A 9290-nucleotide genomic window follows, 5' to 3' on the forward strand; every position below is an offset into this window, starting at 1 on the left:
TTTTGTTTCATGAGAGAGAAATCAAACATCTGATCAACAGCAGTGTATCTAGGAACCGTTTTCCCCCACTACAAATAATTCATGAATGTTCCAGGAAGTGTGAACATAATAAATAACCTCTGAAAGCCAAGGCAGAGTGACAGGTATTAGACAAGATAATGGTCTGGCCTGTGTTTTAGAGGATATTATTCTCTGATTTTTTTCTTTACAACAATTCTCTCTACCAGTCCCAGTTATATTTTGACCCAGCATGGGAGAAGTGTTGAGAAGTCAAACTAAAGAGTAATACTTTACTCAAGGGAGTGAAAGTGGAGGACATGAGCAATTTTTAAGAATTGTATTTAATCCCTCTTTTGTTCTGTTTCATCCCTAGTACACCACTGCCTTTCAGACTTGTGCTTTTTGTTTGTCAGATTTAAAATAGAAAAAGAGATTGTTTTGTTTGCTAAAACTGGGATGGATGTGGCAAGTCCAAGGACCATTTCATGTGACAGAAACAAAGCTGCATGTACAAATGCTTGTATCGCTTTTTTTTTTCTTTTAATACTAGGTTACATTTCTTGTGTTGTTTCTTGTTTTGTTTTGTTTTGTTTTTTTGTTGTTTGTTTGTTCTCTTGGTACCCTTTTACATTTCTCTTCTTTCACAGCATGTAAGTAATTTCAACCAATTTTGTATTTTTTTGAGACTCGGTCCTGAAAGGCGTTCAACAGTTCATGAACCAGCAAAGTCCTTACTGAATGATTATCTTCAAAATAGACAACTAGGTAATTGTCTCCAACCTCTTAACTTCAGAGTGCCTTAACAGTACTTGCAGAGTTTGCTGTACAATTAGTGCTGCTCTGGGGCTGGGTCAAAGTTCTCAGCACTTGACAGGATAAAGCCTCTAAGGCCTGTGTCGTTTTCAGCCCTTTATTTGCTGCAGCTGCTCAGTCAGGTGGCTTTTGCATCTTCCAGAGGTTTCTCATTTAAAAAATGTTCTTAGGAGGAGGTCAGAGTAAGAGACCTGTATTTGTGCTGCATTGCTGGCCCAGGATATGGGATGTGATAGTCTAATTCTCTGCTTTGACTTGAGCATGAACTTTGATCTCCAAGACCAAAGAGAGGGGATAAAGCCGAGCACAGAAGAGGAAGGAGTTTTTTTCTGAGTTTAGACACATCAAGATACAGAGATGTCAACAGGAATGACATCCTGATCAAAACAAGTGCACGTGCGTGTCCCCTCAAGTTTGGTTCACGAACAAAGAGCGATCTGAAAATCCGACACATTCCTTCCGACAACTCCCACTCAGCTCTGCCTCCAAATGCATTTTGTAAGCACTGCTTTGAAGCATCTTTTATATAAAATTGTCTTAAGCAAGTGTATACTAAATTGATTTTGCCCATCAAGACATATTTTTGCTTACAGATGCAATGCTATCATCTCTCAACTCATCAGAAAGTGAAGGAAACAAACCGCTAGAGGAGTGCTTGGAATGAGCAAAATAGAGCCAGCAAAACACCCATCATCAGGTAGAGTCTGTACCACATAAATTAATCTTTTCTACGAATATACATGACATTTTCCACTCTTTCTTTTCCCAAGTGTGAATCTGCCACAACTTCATTGTAATTTAATGATATCGGGAGTCTTGAATGAAGTGTTTTAATGGTGTCATTTGTGGATTTAACTGTGCTTCCATCAAGGGAAAAAAATCATGTTGGAAATTATGGACAGAACAAAACTTTATGGAAGAAAATCAATGTCACTATAAATACACGTGAAGATCCCCAGCATATTAGTAACAGTCACAAGAATTTTATTTTATTTTTTTACATATTGAGGAGTGTAAATAGATGAACTTTTCTTCAGTGAGGGTTGACTAGAAGCCTGCCCTAAGCCAAGCAACAGATCATATTTTTACTAGAGTTGTAGGTTGGGTTTTTCCCTACCAACTGGAGGAAATCAGGCTCGACTTAACCAAAATCTGTAGAAGATTTACCGAAATAGAAGTAATACAAATGAAAGAAGAATTGGGTTCTACATATCTAAAGTCAGGAGGTGGGTTACATGCTTTTATTAGCATAAGGTTTTATTTACTATTATTTTTTCATTTTCCAAGAGAGAAAAAAAGAACAGATGCAAAGTAGTTAGGAAGAGGTGCTGTTGAAGTACAGCTGTTGCACATTGGTTTTAAATATTTATTACTTTATGGGAGCACTGTTAATGGCTCTCCAAAATTTATCAGTCTGCTGACAGTCTGCATAGGATTTTTGATATAATTTGTGTTGACCCCATATATTTTTCAAAAATAATGCTTACTCAGATTGCTAAGATATCAGATCATCAGAAGCCTGAATAGTACTGCATTAAATTTGTTTGTTTCGGATGCCTCATTCTCTAAATTCTCTATCTCCAAATCTAAATCAACCAGCACCCTCCTGGCTTTAGCTGCGAGGAGCTGCATCCACATGGAGATCTACTGAAATGGCAAAATTCTGACTGCAGAGACCAAAAAAAAAAAAAAAAAACGTTTTCTGTAAAGTCCTGCACCACAGTCAGTGCAGCTTGAACCCTCCATACTCAGTAAGAGAGGGGCAGGACTTGGGGCTGACAGTACAGCAGGCAGGGGAAGCTGTTTATTGAGAACACATGACTGAGCAGTGAACTCTGCAGCTTGATTACACTGTCTTATAATTGCTTTTTCCCTTATAAGCCTAACTGTTTTCATTACCAGGCCTGAGCTTGGAAAGAAAATAGGTGACACATTGAAACCGATGTTTTTGTCAGTACCTCAGAAGGAAAATCCTTACATGTACTTCATGGGAATATGGGCCATTCTTCACAACCTGAAACATTTTACCACATGTTTTGCATGTGAAAAATACATTTGCTAAGCTCCTTTTTTTTTTTTTTTTTTTTTTTTTTTTTTTTTTCAGAATAGTATACAAAGCAAGAGTTTAGTGGTTTGGAGCATTGTGATTTTTTAGCATTCAGAGTAGATGACATCACTAACTGGCTGCAAATTAGTCAGAAAAATGTTTAAAAATAGCACCATTTTCTCAATAAATCTGTTCCTTGTTTGTATTAGAGGCATATGGGCTTACTTAACTGACAAAAACAAATTATAATACTGTTAACACAGCAGAGTCCTAGAGCCATAAAAGAGTAAATAGGAATCCTGCTGACAGAATCGTTAATATTGATAATGCTGGGAGCGGTAGAAAGGATATTTCACTCATTCAGAACAGAACATTGTCATAGTCAGAGCCTCAGATAGAAAGAAACTTTATTTTTGACAGATTGAAAAGCAGTTGTCCAAAATAGTTTGGAAGAACAAATGAAGTTTGAGTTTAAATGGATTAGTGGTCAGATTTCAGAACTGTCAGACAGATGAAAAAATGTAGTTTATTACATTATTCTGCAACTTGTTATACAAATACTTCTCTATTTATAGTGCATGTGAATCAGCTTGTTCCTTGTGTATTTCCAGCAGATGCATTTCATGTATTATGACAAATCCGGGTCTGCATTTAAAATAAAAAAATATGTTTTGGCTTGCTTTAGAAGCATCCTTTCTACTCATCCTGCTGCCCTTCATTTCCTTCAGTCATTATTAATCTTTCTTGTTTCAAACCACAGATGTGCCTCACCTCCTGTCAGAAAGACAAACAGCTGATGAAGATGGTCATGACAAGCAAGAAGAACGATGGGAGAGGGAACGGGATAATCTAGTAGCTTGGACTAACTCTCTGTCTAACAAAAGATTAAGTGATTAAATCAGAGAGGCTGCATGTACAGATAAGTCCTTTATTATTTTTAAATATCTCACGATTTTTTTCTTACAATTCCTACCAGGCAAATCTTCAGTTCACTGCTTGTTTTGTTTATTTATTTGTTTTTCAGCATGGTGCTTCGGTTAGAGATTGAGTAGGAATGGAATAAGGATCTGTTCTGTGCATGCAGGCCTGGCGTTTTATCAGGATTTATGCCCTCCCCTAGTCCTTGGTGGTCTGTTGCTGTAATTTTTTGAATCTTATTACCTAAATAGCTTGGTGTCTTTAGGTATTGTAACCTCTGCTGGTACTACAGCACTGACAGATGTAGCCAATCCTATGAAGAAACATCTAGTTCTGAATGCACAGAACAAAATATCTGTTGAGCGAGAAGATGTTGTTACTTGTTTCAGAATCAGACTATATATTCGGAACTGAAAAACCAATAATGTTATTTTTGCACTCCAGCGTTAAATTAGATCTTGTGTTCTTTTCTGTACTGTATATGAAATGTGTGAATGTGGCCTATTGTTGTTTTTCTGAAAGAACTGTACTCATCTCTTATCTCTGCCAGGCTTATCAGCTGCAGCCATCACTAAGTAATTAACACAGCTGTGTTTAGACCTATAGAAAGGGCAAATGACATGTAGGTAGACAGGACAGTAGAGATTCCTACAGCTTGGATCCAAGCTCAGGTTTCAAGAGGCAGCCTGGTACACTCATTAAGTAAGCCAGAGCCATGTGGTTACAAAGTCCACGGGATCACATTCACAGATCTCTGAGATTACAAAAGAAACACTTTTACAATCTTCAGGGCACTGGCTTCTTCGCATGTCTGTACACTGCCTAATGAGAGATGTAAGTGTGCTTTAATACTTCTACACTTTGTCCCAGGGAAAAAATAAACCTCAGGACTGGAGCATAATGATGACAGATGAGAGTACTATGGTGTAGGAATCCATTAGAAATGTTGGTTGTGTAATTAAACTTCAAAATACTTCTTAGCAGAATGTATAGAGATAAAAAGATATGAATGTCAGACCTCTGAAACCTGTTCCCAAGCTGACACAGCAGGCAAGCAGGGCAGCTATCATAAAACAACCCTATTCCACAGCCAGGGCTCTGTGGGTGTAACACACAACATTTCTTCTCACTAACAGTCATCTTGGGATTTTTATGACTAGGAGGATGGTCCTGAAAGAATAAAAACATCGAAAACCGTATTATATCTATATACAGCCATGCCTGTAGGCACTGCAGTCTTTACGAAGAGAGCACAGGACTGAAGAATAGATAACCTGTCATCTCTCCGCAGCTGTGCTGCTACGATGTGACCGTGATCAAGTCTTTTCACCTTCCTAAGACTTCTTTCTCATTTGACCTCTCCCGTCTGTGAGGGCAGTAAAGGTACAGAGTTTGTTTCTTTGATGTGCTCGAATGTTCACAGCATGCTTTCCATGCTCTGAAAAGATTGCGGTATTTCTCAAGCAAAGCAGGACACTTGGAGCTTATCAATAAATTCACTTTTCTAAAAAAAATTCTCACACTGGGCTTGCAATATGAGGCATTATGATACCTTGTGTGCATCACAGCCTCTGATTTGTGACATCTGCTTAGTTTGAGCAAGGAAAATAACTAAACAAGGTAACAGGGTTTGGTAAACAAGGGACAAAGCTGCATCCTGTAGAGACCTATACCTGTACATCTGGAAAAATAATCATTCTTGACCTAAAAATGGCATTCACGATAGCAGGCACTGAACATGCAATAGGTCTGGATAGGCATTAGCTCTGTCATACAGGTGTCTGAAGGCATGGAAGGGCACCGTGCTGTACCTTTAGTGCCTTTCTAGAAACTGTTCACAGCTGGGAATTCAAGGCGTATCTGACTGAAACTGCAGCTTGTGCTTCAGCCTGTGGACGCGGATGATATCACTTAATCCTATTGACCATGTGTGGAAAATTATCTGCAGCTACAACTGCCTCACAGCTTTTCTGATGAAAATCCAGCTCCAGATTTTCCTGTGTGCAGGGTAATGGGACACTGAACTGCAGTCCTTTAAATTTCACACTTCTTTATGGGCTCTTATCTGTGACCTTTGCCTCTTCAACCTGCGCGCGTCTGCTGCGAGGAGAGGCGGCGCGGCACTCGCGGCGGTTCCCCTAAGGGAGGAGGCTGTTCGCTCGCCATTTATCAAACGCACGAAGTAAAACTAATTGATCCGCAGATCCCCCCGGGATCTGTTTCGGGGTACCGGTGGATCCCGGGCGGCCCCGGCCCGGCCGCTGCAGCCCCGCTCCGCTGGGTGGCACCGCAGGGCCGCGCCGGGCCTAGGCCGGCCTCAGGGCCTCGCGTCGGCGGCACCCCGCTCCCCGGCGGCCCTCGGCTCTCCCCGGCCTTTTGGGGAGCGACCTACGGGCTTACCGCAGGGGGTTGAGTCCCTTCAAAACACAGTGCCAAACGAGTCGGCTCCATGTGCATCGGTGTCGTTTTGCTGTGCACGCTCTGCTTTCTCCGGGAGCTCCCGGCTTGCACGCTCACCTGCAGAGTGCCGGTAGAAGTTAGGGTGACTTGGTGCCATCCCCTACAAGTGATAAACGTCCGTGTGTCACACAGCCCTCAGAAAGCACCGTCCCTGAAGGACTGGGTGCTGGGCACGGTGCTGGTGAGCGCTGTGAAGCACTGCTGAGGGACACACACGCTACTTCTGGCCGCCACAACGAAGGGCATGCCAGTGGGACAGCAGGAATCCGTCTTATTTCTGCAGGGGTTTCTGGCCCTGTTGTTGCACAGCATCAAATGCACGTCTGCAAATTAGCACAGAAATATAGCAAAGATAGTATGCTGTCTTCAGTCTGCGATACAGATCACAGTGCTGGGAGGAGACACACACAGAGCTGAAGGTGCTTTGTCTCCTGGCTGCTGTACTTTCTAGCACTGTGCTATCCTCGTTCTGAATAACATTCCCTAAATAATCCTGTGAATAGCTGCAGGGTTACATGCAGAGGATATTACTTGCTCTGTGCAGCTGTATCACAATGACATTTCATGTTAAGGACAGGCTGAAAAATAGGTCAGAAAGGGTTAGTGAAGTACAGAGGACCTTGTTCGTAGTGACACCAGCCTGGGGGTCAAGTCAATAAACGATTTATTACCCCTGCTAGCAACTTCCACTGATAGGCAAAGTAATACACATGGCTACATGTACTCTAGTTTTGTAAGATGTTTGTAACAATCATGTGCTCCTTTTATAATTATGCTTTTCTTTACATTAAGGGTGACCTCTCTCAGAGCCTAGCTGTAAGCTGGGGTGACTTCAAAGTGCTGCCCTAGATCAGTAGAAAATTCTGATGGCAAGGGATTGCTGAAAGGCTTCCTCCGGTTTCTTTTCTCACTAGGGGTGTCCTGCGGTTTAACATCCAACAAGCAGGTTGATCAAAGGTATCCATTGAGAAACAACGTGACTGGATCAACCAAGGGGTGAGAGAATGAAAGTTGAAAGATCTCTTTTATCTTGAGCACACTGTAAAATATGTTAATAATTTAGAGCATCCAAGGACAAAAAGATAGCGCTTGAAAAGGAGGGAAAGAATGGCAGAAGTTTATGAGTTGTTTGTGAAGCAGCTAAATCAAACACATCTTTCATTTGACTCTAAGCATAAGAAAGAGGTGTGAACAAATTCATAATGAGATTGATGCCCAAAGGCAAAGTGCTTTATGCTGAAGTTAGGCTGCCTTTTTTATTATTATTTTTTAATAGAAAATAAAATAAGAAACTGAAGTCTTGTGGCTAGGTCCCCCATCGTGTTGACTGTAGGTGTGAATAGCCCTAAATGTTGCAAGATTTGCTGTAAAGTGAAGCCCAGCCTGTGGGGAGTTACTGCCAGCATCATCAGCCCTATCTTGCCCCTCTCTCCCAGCTGCTCTGAATAGCAACCGTAAGGGCACAAGTCAGCCCTTGCATGCTGCTTTTCTGCAGTGTTCAGTTAGGGATTTTGGAGACTTTTAGAATAGTCCTGAGATAGCCAGGGGATACTTCTTGGATGCTCTGCTGAAGCCACGTGGCCTTATACAGCCCCGTGTTTTGGGATATGAGTAGGGAGGCAGACATTATGTTTAATTTTGTTTTCCTGAGAATAGCATCCCCCATTGTCATGATAACAACATCCCAGTAATGACCCATTTGGTCATCTTGAATTTGTTTTTTAGCCCCAATACCTTCCACAGGTGTTTCACTTCTGCAAGAGATGGCTCTGGATCTTTTAATCTGGCCCATTTAGCAGTTCTGAACACAGAGAGGGCTAAAAAGCTTTTCTCTGTGGAGCTTGGTGTAAATGAAAAAAATGTAGCCTCTCAGTGGGTGAATTAAGAACAAATCCAAAATTACTCTATCTAGCTTTTGTCTGTATTTAATCATCTCTTGGATGTAACTAATACTGTTCCTTCAATGTATCTGGGTAGTTTAAATAACCTGAACACATACACTCCTTGTAGTTAATGGAAAAATAGTATCAGCAAATACATGATCGGACTTCCTTGGGTGCAAGCAATGTTGTTCTGCCCTGAAGGCAGAAATAATCCTAAATAGTTTTGGGGGAGGGTGGGGGACAAAACCAAAATGCTCATAGCTGGGCAAATGAGCCTTCCAGAACCCAAGTCTTTGAAAGCTTTCCAGCTATTATCCCGTCTCTGTTGGATATTGTGGCTCTGATGATTTCCGTGTGTCTGCAGAGTAAGGACAGCTGCAATTTAAAATGATGGCACATTAATTGTTAAATTACATTGGAGAGCCCAGGAAATGCTTGTTAGTGCCACATTAAAGCCACGTTAATTTATCATGATTAATTGCACAAGGAATATCAAATGAATTATTGATTGCTCTCTTATTACCGCAACAGCTGCCTGTCATTACTATGGGTGGTGGTTTGTGATAAGTATTACCCTTGTCATTTTCTGGGCTAAAACTCTGTGATGAACCATAATCTACATTCCCACAGCTAACAGATGCCAATTTTCCCACTTTCAGTGGTCAGATGAGTAGGTATTAAAGTTTAGTGCAGACACAGATTAAATAATCTAGTAGCATTCGGTATGTTGCTAAGGTCTGAAGAATTATATGGTCCTGGAAGTACAAGGGGCAGCAAGTGCCCCTGAGCATACCTATTGCTGCAGCCTTTGGAGAAGGAAACTGCTAGGTTCTGTGTGTTGAGGTCAGCCTTGACTTTGACTGCTCTTGCCTTCAGTTTAGTGTTACGCACTGTGGATCGAGTCTGCGTGGTAAGGCATAGCTGGATATACAGTGATGTGAAATTAATCTGTGCTTGCTCTGACTGGGACGAGGTGCAGCAGCCTCTCTCGCATCTGGGTATCGTTTCTACCCGTTGACAGCTCAGGCCTTGTGCCCATCTCAGAGCAGGCAGAAGAAGGTTTTCACCTTGCCTTGCGAGGCACAGTCCTGCATTCACAAAAGGCACCAGCACGTTCTTAATTTCTAACCATAGGTTAGCGTTAGATCAAATTGCTGTTTGTGGTGATT

The 9290-nt window shown here is 41.5% G+C and overlaps 1 long non-coding RNA gene across 3 annotated transcripts; it reads left to right on the top strand.

Moving 5' to 3' along the window:
• The first annotated feature begins 807 nt into the window (after nucleotides 1-807).
• Nucleotides 808-1791, top strand: LOC121074095. 3 transcript variants are annotated; one of them, XR_005822117.1, is made up of 3 exons: nucleotides 808-1311; nucleotides 1407-1510; nucleotides 1685-1791. It is a non-coding gene; the product is annotated as an uncharacterized LOC121074095 (long non-coding RNA). The 3 variants fall into 3 exon arrangements; XR_005822118.1 differs by having other exon boundaries at nucleotides 1389-1510; nucleotides 1584-1785; XR_005822116.1 differs by having other exon boundaries at nucleotides 1584-1785.
• The last annotated feature ends 7499 nt before the right edge of the window (nucleotides 1792-9290 follow it).

Source organism: Cygnus olor, chromosome 8 (assembly GCF_009769625.2).
Source record: "Cygnus olor isolate bCygOlo1 chromosome 8, bCygOlo1.pri.v2, whole genome shotgun sequence".
NCBI lineage: Eukaryota > Metazoa > Chordata > Aves > Anseriformes > Anatidae > Cygnus > Cygnus olor.